The following is a 15,106-nucleotide window of genomic DNA, read 5'->3' as shown; positions in this document are numbered from 1 at the left end:
TCTCTTCCATGCTTATGAACACTAAAAGAACAGAATCACTCTCTTATTCTCCTGTTTGTGATGAGAAATACAGTAAAACTTCCATTGCCATACTTGCCCAACCAGATCAAACTCAGGAGCAAGAAATTCCCCAAATGCATGGAATGTCTTCCACGCGGGGGCTAAATATGAGACCCTGCTAGCCCCAGCACTGGTGTCTTTGAACTAATATAAGAAGATGGACAGCTGGAGCACACCTAGTTTGCAGCCCTGAAGCCAAAAAACTATTATATCTGAAAATACTCATTTTTCAAAGCCAAAGGCCATTGAGATGAGAAAGATATGACCTGCTATATCGTACAGAGAAATCACTGGACAGGTTTCTGCTGTCTGCAGAGAACTTCTGTGAGCGTCAAGGAAGCCCCCTATCAGCAGTTTGTGGTGGGAGCTGTGAGCTGGTACCTAGGCACTGTGGGCATGCCTGCGTTCAGCCTCCAGCTATTTCCAGATTTAAAAATCATTATTTTACATTTCTGGTTGCAAACATTGCCAACATCAACATTATAATCTGTGGTTCTCAATTGCAGCTAAGGCTGAGATACAATGCCACGTAACAGAAAAGAGGCAGTGTAAGAATGAAAGAGACTTGGTGGATGGAAAGTAGAACCAGCTTTCAAGAACAGGCAAAATCTTTCTGAATATAGTACAGCCCTGCTCAGGGTTTTATCTGGGCTTTGGAAACTGCTTCAGCTAGTGAAGATGCAAGAGAAATGCAAAGCTGTTTGCAAATGTTCCTATGCTGCCTCGTTTGCTTTGTACAAGGCATTATTGTCTTAGTTCGCCCTTGTTCAGCAAAAGTGGGTGACTGCCTATAAAGCAGAACAGCATAATGTTAACAGTAAGTGTATACATGTTAAATACCAGGTGCATCCTGCTCCTAGGTGAGCCCAGTGATGATTGTTATGCACATAATCTTCTTGATGTATTTGCAGCCTTATCAGTTCACAATGACAAGCTGTGTCGAGAAGACAGCCCGTTGACATCCAGAGCCCGAGACAAGCCTGGGCCAGCTATGCACAGAACGAGATCTTCAGAAGAACCATCCTTTGGTGGCCGCACGCTTGCAAGTCTTCCTCTTAATGTTGGAGCAGCCTCCAACCTGCCAGGTCACACCTTTCCCTGCATGTAGGGTGGAAGGAGCCTTGCTGGGTCACTGAGTCTAGGCTTCTGCCAGTGCAGGCATCCACGTCATATAGTCCCTTTCACATCTCAGCGAAAAGCTCCTGCATGGGGCATTATCACTTCAATCTTCGTAACGATAAGAGATTAAAGCTTTTTTCTGTGCTTCTGCTGTGCTCCAGCCTTTATTGGGCAATTTCATTTTTATTTACAGTGCTACTGATGATCTTTGCCTGTTACTGAAGGACAGCCAGTTTCAGAAGACAAGGCAACAATTCATAGGAAATCAAGATTCTGCAGTTTCTTGAACAATTTGAGGGCAGGAGGTAGATCTTTGGCTTAAGGACACAGGTGTAAGTAGAAGTAGTGGCAAAAAAAGAGAAAAGTCAATGTTCCTCTTTGGTATTGCAACACTGGATTCTCCTGCAGCTCTGCTGCTTGGTGGCATTGCACTGTGGATCTCTAGGTCTTCTCAGGAAGCGTGGTCAAGCAGCACGCAATCTTTCTACCACAGAACTGCTCTCTATATGTAACGCATTTCCTGACAACTCCACTAAGAGACAGCATGGCCTGCAGTGTGAAAAGCAGTGATATGGTAGCACTGAAACCCAGAAGTAAATGTCATGTTCATTCAAAGTGTTCAGAAAGAAAAATCAAAAGAGATAAATGCAGATGTTGGACAGTGAATGGAGGAAGCAGAATGACACAATACAAAATGCTGCCTTTGTTCATTCATTAACGCTAACAAAGAGAGGGAAGGCAAGTTAGATGAGAGATGCTTTGATGTTACAGTGTCAACGCTACCAAACAAGTTAAAACCAAACCATTACAGGTTCAAGACGGACAAGTCTGGTACAGATTATGCTGCAGTCTCTGGCAACATGTGACATGCATAACTACTCCTCTGGCTTTTGGACATCCCTATAGCCTGACATGCTTTGCATAGTGATCAGCATGACATTACAGCCTGTGCTTCAGTATCAAAATGAAAGGTTTGTTATGGATTATTTTGGAAGTCACTCTCCAGGTTTAGTGAGGCTGCTGTGCTGGTGCGGGATTTCTGCAGCAGTACCACTGCTCCCCTCTTACATGGTCTGGAGCAAACGATGGGGCACAGATGGTGAGGGACTATGGCCTCTTCTCTCTCCTCTCCAGCAAATCCGCACTGAATTTTACCTTCCTTACAGATACATTCTACATTAAGTTATCTTTAAAATCAAATGCAGCTTTTCACTTTTTATTATGCTTTACTGTTGGGAATTGGCATACAGGATGTGAACATGTGCCCGTGGAACAATTGTTCGATCTGAGCTTGCTTTAAGCAACCAGGGGTAGGCCTTAGAAATCTCAGGGCCTGCTGTAGCTGAGCAAACCAAGCTGCCAGAGTAACTGTGAGAAGCTCCCACGGCAATGACTCCCACATCACCCAATTAAGGAACTCAGAAAATACTGTTATCAGCAGCTGGCCTCAAGGACTAGGTCTACGTGACCGCTAATCACAAAGGGGGTTGTTTTCCTGACTGCTAATCAAAAGGGGGGTTCTTTTCTTGCAGGTGGGGTTGTTTTCTTATAGTTGTTTGTCTGAGTGCTCTTGACCAATAATCTTGTGTGAAACACTGTCTGCCCCTGTAAAGTTCACTATAAAAGTTAGGCTATTCGGGCAATAAAATGGAGCAACATGATCTGACTCAACTGGTGTCTGTCGTGCTTTCGGCCGTGCTTCGCAACACTTTACCTTTGGGCATGTCTTGGTAGAAGCAGATGACTGAGTACTGCTTTTATTTCTAGCTAGTTTCACTTTCTGGTTCTCATGTATAACCAAAATATTGCTGTCTTTTGATTGAACCACTCTTCATATATGTACAAATGTTTACATGCATGCTCGGTTGTTGGTAGAAGTATTTAATGATAAAGCTGGTTTAAAGTTCTGTAAACTCATTAACATTGTTCTCCTGCCGCGGTTTTTGTTTCCCAGGCCCAGGAACTGTCCTGTCATACCATGCTAGGGTGCTTCTGTGGTACAGCAAGATCTGGTGAGGGCAGAGCAGCAGCGTGAGAATGCACTGGAGGATGTGGTCTACCTTCCCTTGAAGTGACTCCACGTACCAGCTTGCAGACCAGCTTCTATGTACACCACTGCGATGAGTGCTGCGAGCCACTGGATCAGCCATCAGATGCCGCTTACACTTTGGCTCCTGCAGCAGAACAGACACTTCAGTGTCATGCTGTGTAGCCAAAGGGAAGGCTGAGGCCAGAGCCACCTCTGAAAATCTCTGGATGTAATAATGCAAGTGCTTTCTTCAGCAGCAAAGCAGTTTAAAGAACTTGCTACTCCAGGTCACCACCACTGTTGTGGCTCTGCATCACAGTGTATCGCACCGTCAGGAGCCTCTGCTAAGGCTGCTAGGATCAATGAAATGATCCAGGTTAAAAATCCCTCTTGGAAACAGCTTGAGAGTTTGTTTTGCTTTGTTTTAACCAGAATCATTTCACTATCAATTCTACTTTCTCCTTAGCACAACTGGCAGATTTACAAAGAGCAGTGAGTTGCTAGAAGTCAGAAACTCCTCTTCTGCTGGCTCTGTTGCTGATCAAAACCATGGATCGCCTACGCAACAAGTACCTCCTCAGCACACAAGTCTGAGGGGGCTGGTGGGTATCACTGAGCAACAGCATTCCAGGAACAGCGCTTCAGTGCCAGTGCAAACGGAATTTAGTCCTTTAGCTGTGGCTGAAATACGGTTTCTGACAAAATCATTTCAAGGAAGAGAATTTAGGAAACGTTAAACTCTGCAAACTTGTCTCTATTTAAAACTTGCAGGTATAATTTTCTCACTCAGGCAGGTATTGTTGGTTTGCTGATTTTTAATTTTATTTTTTTTTCCCTTTTGCAGTTATACCAATAAAGTCTCCGATGTGGTTGCAACTATACTGATCTAGAATTATATAGAATAGAATTACTAGAGTAGAATTGAATTATTATCTGTATATAGTCCAGAATGCTAACTGTCCTGTTTCTTATCCATGAATTACTCTGTAAATATAACACACCTTTTTATGACTTCATACTTAAACAATAAAATAGCAGATTTATTTTAGGAGGTTAGGGAATGCTTAGAGCTAACTGCCTCATACAGTCCTTAACAGATAGAACTGAAATGCAGTATCTCTGAAATAAAAAGTTTCTCTCACTAAACTTTTTCAGAAGCCTTTCTCTCTGCCTTCATCTATAACCAGACATATATAACAGACATGAATGTATGTGCCTGCATCCCCAGATATATCTTTCATATGCACACATAAAGAAATGTAAAAAGCTACACAGCACAGTTGCTTTGCATAATGAGTTTCATTTTTTTTCACAGGTCAGCACCTTAAGCGAACCTTGGAAAAACTATTGTGTGATCAGTCATCGCACTGAAGCAGCAGCACCCGTTCGGTAAAGGCAGTCTTGGATAAAAAGCTGAATGCTGTGGTTTCAGTGACTTATCGTTGAAACCTTGTGGTTTCTGTGTAGGAGGTTGTACAAGCTGGACACGTTTGACATCCTTGTTTCTGAGCTGTGAAATCTGTACATCTAATTTATGAAAATTATCTCTGGTTTAATTTTATTCTTTTTTTTTTTTTTTTTTTTTTAATGAAGTCAACATATTTTCCCTGCATTCAGTGGAAACAATAATGGAAATGTTTTAAGATATTCTGTGAACCTGTTTTGACCTTAAAAGGGAGGAGAATCAAGACTTTCTTGATTACAATTAAGGTCTAAGAAGGAAATAAAAATTAAATACAGGGAGTTGGGGGTGAGAAGAAAGTATTTTTCAAGCGTGGAGATAAATAGATAAATTAGCTATGGGAAGTCACATAGACATTATGAAACAAAATTCTCCCAAGTTGAGAACATGATTTGGAAAAAAATATATATATATATAATTTAGAATAAAACATAGTACCAGTACTATTTAGGATAACCTGCAATATCTGTGGGCTTCCAGATGGTCTAAACACACTAGTAAATTTATAGACAAGGCAAATGCAAGACTAACGGTTCTGCAGCAGAAGCAGTTGAAATCACACATACACAAACAAAATTCATCACTAGATCAGTTAATGAGCTTTTTTCTTTCCCAGCTAGTTTAATGCTAATTCCTGTGAATCGATCCAGTTCTTTGCCAGTTGAAGTGCCCTAACGTTGGTGCAAAGGACAAAGCAGGCATACACAGCTCGAACTGGAAGGAGAGGAAAACATATTTCTTGGCGTCTCTGTGTTGTGTAGCTGTAGAAGAAACACGCCATGTCTGCATTGCCGAACTGGAATTGTGAGAGTCACAGACCCACCTGCATCCCCGTCTCTTCCTTACTTGTCTGCTGCCTTCTGCTCTGGATCTACAATCATGTAAATCCCCAGAAAGCTGAGCTGTGGCAGTAATGGATACCCAAGTCTGTAATATTGGCATATCATGTTCCCTTCTCTGTCAGGAGCAACAGAACCACATGGACTAACAGCAAGTTTTGCCTCTGTCAGGTAAGTTCCCAGAAGCACAGACTCCATTCCCTGTGCCCAAATGCGGTAAGTGAATCTATGGAAATGTATTCAAAACGATCAAAAACCTGAGCAAAGAACTATTTTCTGAATAGAAAGCAAATATGAAGAAAAAGAAAATGCAAGGTACAAAACAAAGTTTCTCGCTAAAATGTAAAAAAAAAAAAAATTGACTACCTAGGTGAAAAATAACTACTCAGTGCATTTGTGGGAGTACAAAAATCTGTCTGGAAGCATTAGTCAAAGATTATATAATACTTTGGTGTAAGCAGAGATTGAAAGTGTGACCATCCACTATCAATTCACTTCAGGGAGGACTGGCAAGATTCATAGTACTAATTTTAAGTAATTTCTATATTGAAACATCAATAGAAAACAATAGATTTTGATTGGTCCTGGTCATTGCTCCTCCTGATAGACCTGTTCCTTTTCATAAAGGAAAAAAAAAAAGTTTTAATATTGTGCTGTTCACTGGAAAATGTCTTGTCCTGCTTGTGTTTCTTTCCAGAAACCTGAGTCAATAATTGTTGTAGCTACAGCAGCAGATAATTATACAATAAAATAATAAAATTATGATCTAGTTACTTTTCTGTATGAATGATGTTTTTATTGCCTGTTATTTATGTGCAGACTTAACACTTGACACAGTGTTCCTTGAGCAAACAGTGCTATTTGTCTGAACTAACTTACGGGAAACTGAGAGAAAAACAAGAATGCACTGAAGACACTAGTCCAAATCAGTGGAGGCTATAGAAAATAATATTTTCCCACATTATTACTTCAAATGTGGAAAATGCAGACAACCAAGGAAGAACTATCTTTTGAGCGTCCAAAATTTACTCAGGTGCAATATGTTAAAGATTCACTATTCCTCTCCATATATCTGGATTTGCAGTCCACATCCTGTTACTCTGATTATCACAAGGATTACACAACTACTTTGTAATTGAACTCGAGGAAAAACTGTGTATTCCTGTTAACTCTTTTCCTGTGTAACTAAGCCTACAGTTCTTCAGATGCTTGGTTGGCAGCATTTTGAGGTGGTTTCTTAGCCACTTCACTACCTTTCCACTTGCCTCTGGAGCTGCCATCCTCCTACCCTACCTGCCTGTTGCTGGCAGTGATGCACCAGTGCTGCACACCTGCACCAGGCATGTCTCTCCCTCCCAGGACTGTCTTGTATGTAGGGCGCTGTGGAAAAGAAGCAGCAGCTTACATCTCCCCTTCATCAGACTTCATCCCTCAGTGTTGAGGACCTAGCTCAAAAGCCACAGGAGGCTTTTTTTCCCCCCTCTTTCCAGTGCCAGCCACCCACCAGCTTTGCATTTGCCTTTCAGGGAACAAATTCACTCACTGATGCAGCCAGAACTGAGCCGTGCTCTGGTAGGGAGCTGTTAGACAGAACCAGCCATCCCAGTGATCTGGGCCTTCCCAGCGAGAGGTGCTTTTACCAGCTGAGGAATGAATGCTGCTGTAGGCCATGGGCAAAGGACTGAGGTAACAGTGGAAGCCCAACTTGGTGTTTTTTTGTTTGTTTGTTTTTAATTTTTTGAGGGTATTTTTTGTTACCTCACAGCCTAGAAGGCTACACCTCTTCTGTCATCTTCTTCCCCCTTTTCGGGGTACTCATTTTAACTCTGATCGTTCTGGCCATTTGATTTAGGAGGGCAGTTGTCTCTGCACCACTGGGCATGGAGGGCTGTGGCAGTGGCAGGGAAGAGAAGGAGAGGGTGGATGTGACAGTGTCCTAACCAGCCTTTACCTTCAACCCAGACCTCCATCTACTGCTGTCAGCTGCAGCTGTGTATGCGCCTGTAGCCCAACCACAGCCAAAACAGAATCATAGAACTATGGAACAGCTCCAGATGGAAGTGACCTTAAAGATTATCTAGTCCCAGTCCCCCAGCCATTGGCAGGGACGCCACCCACTAGATCGGGTTGCCCAGGGCCTTGTCCAACCTGGCCTTGAACACCTCCAGGGATGGGGCATCCACAGCTTCTCTGTGAGCAACCTGTTCCAGGGCCTCACCACCTCTGCAAATAAAATATTAAGAGCTTAAATCAATAGGAAGCTTGCATTAGACTGCTCAGAGAGTGCACAGGCAACAATACAGTTAGCCTTGGTCTTCTGTAGTTGCGTGTCTATGTGATGCACCACACAGTAAGGAAATATTGATTGAACTCCAGAGCCTGCAAAATAATTGTATTTGATGTTGCTGCACAATAGGTGACAACACGAAGGGAAATGGAAACACTAAAGCTGAGAACTCTCTGCTTATGTTCAAATGAGAATGTCAGAAACGGCCTGAAGGAAGAAAGGAGACAAAGATGCAATTTCCAAAACAGTAACTGGAGATCAAAGAGACTGACGACGTTCTTTCAGATCGCTGTTTGCGGCGGAGCTTCAGGAGAAGATTAAAGACCAACATTATTTTGGAGTATTTCTGCGTACTGCAGAAAGCAGTGAGCCCTGTAGCTTTCCTCCTGGTTCTCTTCTTGCCATTGCCCTCTGCATTTTCTGAGTTGGCCATGCTAAGTTTTTCTGAGAGAAAAGCCACCATTCACTTCACTTAAATTATCTTTAATTGACTAAAGATTGAACTATTTTACCTTCTGACACAATCACATGCCATGGAAACTCTCTTTACTCATTCCCTGACCTGCCTCGATTTCTCCTTTATTGCTAGATCTGGTTTGATGCTTTTAAGGATCAAACAAAACATGTTTTCCCTCTTACCTCTGTACTTCAGCATTTTCTCTTTGATTTTATTGATTTTTCCAATTTCTGTCAAAACTAATAAATTGAAACAGCAAAATATTTCATGCTGACACTTTTATGTGAGCATTTCAGTCTTCTGTTTATAATATTTCATTCTGAAGTCTTGTTTGTAATTGGTTTTAAGACCTAGGAAGGAAATCTTTCTTAGTCTGATGCAGAATTGTCAGCCTGAAGGGAGCTTTTTTTGCTTGATCATCTCAGTAACTGCAGTGTGATCTGTGCCCCTGCAAGTATTTTCTGGTAAACAAAACCACCTTTTTTGGGGTGACCAGCCTAACATTTACCAGTCATTATCTGTCTTTCTCAGGTCTTTCTGATAGAATACACATGCCCGGTGGCTCTGAAACATAGCTGTGCTTGCTTTATTTCTTCACAAGTGGGACACAGTGCTACAGTTGTATGCAGTGGGCAATCAGTACTCCAGAAAATTAAGGACAAAGAAGTTACTGCTTAAGTGTGCAAGGAAAATTTCACCTTCAGCATATACAAACTCAGAAATGAGTCCTTACCCTCACAATTTTAGGTTAATTGGGAAACTCTGTGCGGGGGGGTTGTGTGGGCCCTTTACCCTAACCACCCATGTGTATCTTCTTAGGTCTGGGGGCTGGACAAAAGGCAATGTCCTCCTACTTCAGTGATGCTTATTTGTTTCTAATCAGGCCAGAGCATGTTTCATTGACGTACCAGACCAGGTTAGGGAATCTGGACTTGCCAGTTGTTATGACAGGTAGTTACTTCCTTTTTTTTGTTTCTTCCTTTAGAAGAAATTAAATTGTGTGCCTTTTGGAATGTGATGTGTCTTTAGATCTAACCTGCTCACTGATGTTTACAGAAAGGCAAATTTCACTTTTTTACTTTCAAACATCAATAGTCAAGATAAGCCAATATTTTATTTGGTAAAAGCTTACCTCCTTATTCAGGTAAAACATTGTTCAGTATCATTTAACATCTCCTGTAAGTTCAGTGGAAGATGTCCTAATACAGGTTGATGTGGACTGCTGTGCCACGCTAGTTCTGTGGGCCTGCACAGCACTCTTTGTGCACAGTGGAGAGGGTATATAAGAGCTTTATTTATCTATTAATGATTCCTGTTTTAACCACTGATCAGAAAGGCCAGGCTGGGCACTGGAAGCACAGCGAGCGCCGTGGCTGCGCTTTGCTCCGGGCTTCTTCCAAAGAATCTGTACTCCTGCCCTGCCCTTCCTGAAGGAGTCCAGGGCAGGCCACAATACGGGGCTCTCAAGGCTTGGTTGAGCCTCTAACCCAGCTCTGCATTTCTTCAGTATAAAGGAAATATCCCAAACTAGAATATGAACCAAGCTTTCTCTAAGACTGCTATTGTGCATTGGTACGAACAAGACCAGATGGTAGTAAGAGAGAGACATTACACTGGTATGAATCAGAGCACCCTGAGTCCACCTCTCCATCAGTTCTCAGTCTAGTACTGAGAAAGCTTTTCAGGTCTGATTAGTCATTTGTGTTAAGTGCAATAAATGCCAGAGAAACTAATAAAAAAAACACCAAACATCTCAGTGAGGCATAGCTGCTCTCTAGTGGACTTGTGAATAGTGTCAGCAGTGTAAAGACAGTTAACATCCCCAGAAGATAACCATGTAGGTGCTTCTGCTGGGTGACAGAAAGATGAAAACTTCCTACGCATCCTTGCTGTCTCTCACCTCCTTATGTAGCTGACTTACACCAGGGTTAATGTGAAGAGTGCAAAAGCAACTTAAAAAAAAATGTGTAGTGTCCAGTGCTGTGGTGAGTTATATTTCATTAAGCATGTGTTTCACTTGCAGGGGCCAGTGCTTCCGTTTAGCATCATGCAAGAGTGGCAGATATCTTACAGCTAAGGAAAACTCATGTATCGGAAAAGGTGAGCAGGTGTGCAAAGTACACGTGTTTATTTCCTTGTGCTAATGCTGTACAGAAAGAAAGCAGGGAAGAAGGGTATTACCCAGTGCATGTAGGACTTCGACATTTGGGAAGGTGAGGTCTTCATGGGGTGCAACGTGGCATTTCTGCTCCTGACCTCTGCAGTAGCAGCTTCACTGGCTCAGTGCTTGGGTGCCTCCCCTCTAGATGTCAAGGAATTCTCCTATGTCTACCAAATGCTCCCAGAATGACTCTGCTGCCTGTATTTGATTTCTTGATGGGCAGTCCCTGAAAGAATTTCAGAACTAATCTATTGGTTGCATTCCTTTATTGCAGTAACTTCAGCAGCAGTCAGTGTCAGGGCTCATGAGCAGCCTTGCAGTAACTTAGGGTCCAAACAATGTAATTGAAACCCACTGAAGGTTTATGGATTTGCCTGAAAACAAACAAACAAACAAATAAAAAAAACAGTCTTTAATATGAGCAAAATGATGTGTATGACAAGTAAGCCAACGTAGTTTTTTTACATTTGCAAGAAGGTTTGCTTACGATGTAGGACATATTTCACAAATAGCTTTAGAAATAACCTGGACATCCCATTTCTTAGATTTCAATGTACATTACTGAGAAAAGTAATCCCACCATAAAGAAGTCTAGCAAAGTGTTGAAGGAATTAAAAAAAAAAAATCTGTTATGAAGTTTGCACTTTACTGTTTGTGTATGTTAACTTTACCTTTAATAACAAGGTATTTTGGTGCAGTGCTAAATACGCTGTATTTGGAGTTTTATTACCTAATTCAATTTTGAATGGACAATAGCCTCCTTAGCCCACAGAAACTTATTTAAAAAGAAAGAAAAAAAAAGGGAAAAAAAAAAAAGGTTTTCCCAATTAGCTGGGAAAAAAAAAAATACAGGAAAAAATGTTACCAAATGGTTCCTTTTGGTTCCACTCCAGTAAGGAGCATAGTGTGCTGCCTGGATAAAGTCCCAGGCCTCAAGAAGATACGGCTCACTTTGAGCTGATTTGATTCCTAGAGTACTTTATAGTAGCAGTAGTGGTATGCACTTTGTATAATGGAAGATAGATGTCGGAGTAAATGTATTGTAATCACTTATAAAACTTGTAGAACACAAGTATGGAAGGTATAAGGAAGGGCTGAGGGCACTTTTAGTATATACAGCACCCCGTGTTGATGTAATTACATTGTAATAAATGGCTCAGGATTCAAATTAGGATTAAATAAAAAAATAGGATTTATTAAAAGAATATAAAGGAATAGAGGTAAGCAAACACCGCTGGGTGCACCGGGAGTCTCCGCTTCACCAGGACGCACACCAGTTACATCAAGCAGCTGATTTTTATGCTCCTAGACTAATACATATTCATTACTACTTCTAAAAAAATAGATTATTATAATTAGCTTCCGGGGTCCAGTCCCTCCTACTGGAGCATGCGCATCAGTCTCCTCTGGGGGTCTCTAGGGGTCTTTCATGCTGAAGACTCATAGTCTTCCTCTCCCCTTTGTACTCACTTGGCACCATACCAAGTTTATAGAACATTTTCTGCAGGTCTTGTCTCCCAGCCGTCCTTCAGCTTCTTTTTCCTTCCTCTTAATCTCTTGGGCCCCTGGCCAGATACCAAAGATCCGCATAGTATCCCATAACAGTCACTAGTTATTATCAGTTGTTCTGAAACTCCCAGACATCAAACACAAACAGCTTTCTTATTGACGCTTCACGAGTAATTAAAACATTCTTCCCCAGCCATTCACAGGGACAGTCACATCTATAGCAGTGTTAAGTTAATCTCGAAGAAGACAGGAAAAAAAAAGGCTGTAACTGTTAGAAATAGAAGTCCGGAATAACAAAAGCAAACAGGTTCATAAATTTAAGGAGTTTTTTCTGAAGATTTGATAAATTGACTAGAATGAGGGGGAGACTGGGACACACTGCATCTGTGGTTCAAGAATTAAATTGCCAGTGCAGGGCCCAGAGGCAGAAAGGATTCAAACAGAATTGTTCTCTATGGACATGAATTGTTGAAACATTCCTCACAACATCGACAGAAAATGTCCTTCATCAAGAGAGCTCTTTCTACCTAGAAAGGGATGTAATACATTCTGTTGGAAGAATTCAACCATAGGTTTATATGTCTGCTGTTGGTACAGTATAGCTGGATCGGCAAGTGCTATTAAGTGTAGGAAGCGTGGCACAGCCTTCTTCCCGGTGGTCTGTTGCCGAAGAAAAAAACTGCCTGAATGATGGCTGGGGAATCTAGGTGGAATTTCACCTTGGCTGGTGCTGTTAAAATTTCCGTCTAGTATCTGGAAAGGGTTTGTTGTTTTTTTCATTACTGACCGTAACAGGAAACACAAAGGAGAAGTGCCGCCGTGTTCCTTTCTCATGTTGGCACTGCAGAAGTTTCTGAGGCATGGTTCTGTCACACCATGGTCTGGCTTGGCGTCAGAAGGTTTGGAATAAAGGAATATCTGTAGCCATTTCTGCATGAGAGCTGATGCTCAGGGGAGCACCAGGGATTTTCCTGCCAGCCTTCATGCTGTGGCTGTAGCTCTTCCCCAGGGCTCAGACACCACACCGGCTGTGGTGCATTGATAGCCTGCTAAGTAGAAAATGCCACACAGAAAGCTGCCCTTAGAGATAGGAGGTGATAGGGGGTGATCCCAAATCTTAAAGGCACAAAAAAAAAGAGGAGTTATGGGTGAAGACGTCTGCTCTTCAAGTGCGTTGTGATGACACCACGCTGCTCCAATTCATACAAAGCCAATCCGCATTCAGTTGATTTCAGCCTTGTAAGCTGATAAAATGCCTTCATGCTCATCTCAGCAATGTTAAAGCAATTCACTTCCCAAGTCCATGCAGCCTGTGAAAGGAGGACACAGATGCATATGGCACTATGGCTAAACCAGAAGGAGGATGCGTAGAGAAGTGCATACTCACGTTGGTATAGCCTGGGTGGTTCTCAGTACCTTGATAAGAGAGAATACAAAGTCCAAATTTGCTACCCTTATCAACCACCAGATCCATCTGGTAGGGATGGGATGGGGGTAACAAAATGGCTTACATGTAAAAGTTTTCAAAGATGAAAAGTAAAAACAGGAAATGCTTTTTATCTCTAGTGAACCTGGTGGGCTCTTCTGACAGGTAGCCTTGATGTATGAAAATGTATCAGTCTGAGCTGTGCAGAGGTCACAATATATATTTGAAAACTAATATTTTCTACTGCCTTTTTGTTCAACTTCCTGTATGATGAGCCCAAGTTGTTTATTCTTCTGAATGATGCAATGGGTTAACGGATAGTATGTGGGTTATCAGTAAGGAAATCTGAAGGTACAAGGACCATAACAGTACCTTATGTTTCACTTTGATTAAACTGGTGGAATTCCGTGTAAATGGAAAATTGTGAAGGCGTATAGCCTTCATTTTATGAAGAGGATACAGTAGGAAGTAACTTAAAGCACAGAGTATCGTCTTATTTGTTACTGGTAAATAACAAAATGCCTTGAAGTCTTTCAACTGAAAATCCACACACTCTTTTTACAAAACATGAAATAAATGCTTAGTCCTTCCTGCAAAGGTGGAGATTTAAGGAAGTGTGAATGCTTAGAGGAAAGATGTAATGGATTTATTTAGGAACCAAGCTAAGGCACTAGGACGTGGCCATTCTCTAATTTAACTTGGACAAATGGCTGAGTTTTCTTTGGGAGAGTGCCTTGTGTGGCAATCGGCCTTTTGCATGGAAAAAAGTGATTTCTTCACTTGCCTTGGAAATCTAAGTAGGTGGAGGCTGTCAAACACTTTTTGAAGTGTATCCATGTTTTGTTTCTTTGCTTCTTTAGAGAGAGTGCTGCAATGCAAAGCTCAATGGCCTTTTAGAAATAAAAGAGTTGGCGCTCAGGGATGCTGCCTCACAGGGACCTTCCCAGACCAGGCATTGTCCAAACCCTCGGTGCAATGCAGTCTGCGCCCCTCCAGGTAAGCCACGAGAGGTGCTTGAGCATCTCTCCAAAGGAGACAGGCAGACAGCAGTACGGGCAGTTACATTCACCACCACGTAACTTCATGACTCTGAGCTTGCGCAAGTATCAGGAACGTGCCCTTTGTATCTTAGGCAAAAAGAGATGGTATTTATCGTACGTGGATAGCAAGAAAGGTTTTCTTTGAGGTGGGTCTCCTCGCGTTGTTTTTTTGTTTGTTTTGCTTTGCTTAACTGCTGTTGCTTAAATGGAGATCACTAATAATGTTTATTAAAAAAAGGCAGGGAGGCAATGCTCTTGGTTTACCCCACCTTAGGACTGCACGTTGGTGTTCTGAAACTAGGGTGGGGCGGTTTATATTTTGATAGACCACTATCTAGGAGGGAAGCAAATAACCCGAAACCTCCCCCTTTCAAGTGGCCATGTTCTAAATAGTGTTTTGTTCCTCGCTGATGACACCGCTGCTGATGTGCTGCATGGCTGTGCGTGAGAGCAGCTGGGAGCTAACGAGGTCACTCACACTCGAGACTTCGGAGGTTTTGTTCGCTGTGACTCAGTGTGGAGGGCAGCAGCACAAACCCCCGTGTCCTCCTGGGCTGCTTTTTCCATATGCTCCATTCATAGTGTAATGCTGAGCAGATCGTTAATTAATCCTAATAGACTACACACGAGGGAGTAAAGGAACAATAAGAGGTTTAAAAATAATGAAGTTGTAGCAGGTAAATCTTGTGCAAACCATTTGTAAGTGCTGCTGGTTTA

At 42.0% G+C, this 15,106-nt stretch overlaps 1 protein-coding gene across 4 annotated transcripts in view; it reads left to right on the top strand.

Moving 5' to 3' along the window:
- Window positions 1–15,106, top strand: part of BBS12 (Bardet-Biedl syndrome 12) — a 143,215-nt gene that overhangs the window by 65,147 nt on the left and 62,962 nt on the right. Inside the window, exons 3-10 of one of the 4 annotated variants that reach the window (XM_072037467.1) lie at window positions 3,134–3,810; window positions 4,524–4,597; window positions 5,287–5,680; window positions 7,036–7,195; window positions 7,926–8,161; window positions 9,137–9,204; window positions 10,277–10,353; window positions 14,210–14,345. The gene's annotated coding sequence lies outside the window, so the exon portion shown is untranslated. Of the gene's footprint in view, window positions 1–3,133; window positions 5,681–7,035; window positions 7,196–7,925; window positions 8,162–9,136; window positions 9,205–10,276; window positions 10,354–14,209; window positions 14,346–15,106 lie in introns of all 4 variants that reach the window. The other 3 variants (XM_072037466.1, XM_072037469.1, XM_072037468.1) reach the window with 3 other exon arrangements.

The sequence above is a fragment of the Anas platyrhynchos genome, chromosome 4 (assembly GCF_047663525.1).
Source record: "Anas platyrhynchos isolate ZD024472 breed Pekin duck chromosome 4, IASCAAS_PekinDuck_T2T, whole genome shotgun sequence".
In the NCBI taxonomy this organism is placed as follows: domain Eukaryota; kingdom Metazoa; phylum Chordata; class Aves; order Anseriformes; family Anatidae; genus Anas; species Anas platyrhynchos.
The sequence above is the reverse complement of the archived record's forward strand: the minus strand, read 5'-3'. Positions and strand labels throughout refer to the sequence as shown.